This window comes from Phaethon lepturus, unplaced genomic scaffold (genome assembly GCF_000687285.1).
Source record: "Phaethon lepturus isolate BGI_N335 unplaced genomic scaffold, ASM68728v1 scaffold5375, whole genome shotgun sequence".
In the NCBI taxonomy this organism is placed as follows: Eukaryota; Metazoa; Chordata; class Aves; order Phaethontiformes; family Phaethontidae; genus Phaethon; species Phaethon lepturus.
In genome coordinates, this window is record NW_010542607.1 from 23,599 (window position 1) to 24,278 (window position 680).

Here is a 680-nt window from a genome sequence, read left to right on the forward strand (position 1 = left end):
GGCAGGAGTGCTGAATAATAAAAGCTGTGCTCTGGACTGCCAGTGGGAATTTCCTTTAGCTGTTGGTGCTGAAGCTATATTTTAAATGAAAACTGCTAGCTTTTATTTCTGGAATAACAGTGGCATATAACTACAGCACAGCCATGGATTTATAGCAGTGCTTTATGCACGGGGATCGATCTTTTTAGGCAGGATTTGCTCTCCTCTCCACAACCACTCCTTGCTCCCTTTAACGTGTTCAGCATAGGAAAGATAAGATGGGGGCACGCAGCTCCTATGCAATGAGGCTTGTCAAGCTGAAGGCAATGACTAAAACTGCGATCTCCTCCTCATGAATATTATGTAGCTGCAACAAAGCTTGCTCCTTGCCTCCAAACAAAACAAAAGCCCTTCCTTAATGCCAGGGCGGGAGGGACTCTCGGTGCCTTCCCCGCGCATGGAAGTGGTGACGAGTGCCTCACCGCTCGCCAGCGCTCAGGCTGCCGGGGACCCGGGGACACAAACCCATGGGGTTAAGTGGGTTCACGCTGTGCCCCTGCGCATACACATCCTAACCCCCCCCCCGCCTCCCCACCTGCCCTGCTGTTACCTCTCTCTGGGGAACCACCATTTGCCTGCCTGTCCAGACAAGCTCCAGAGACTGAAGTTTCCAGCGGGTGAAGAGAAAAGCCTTCCTGCTG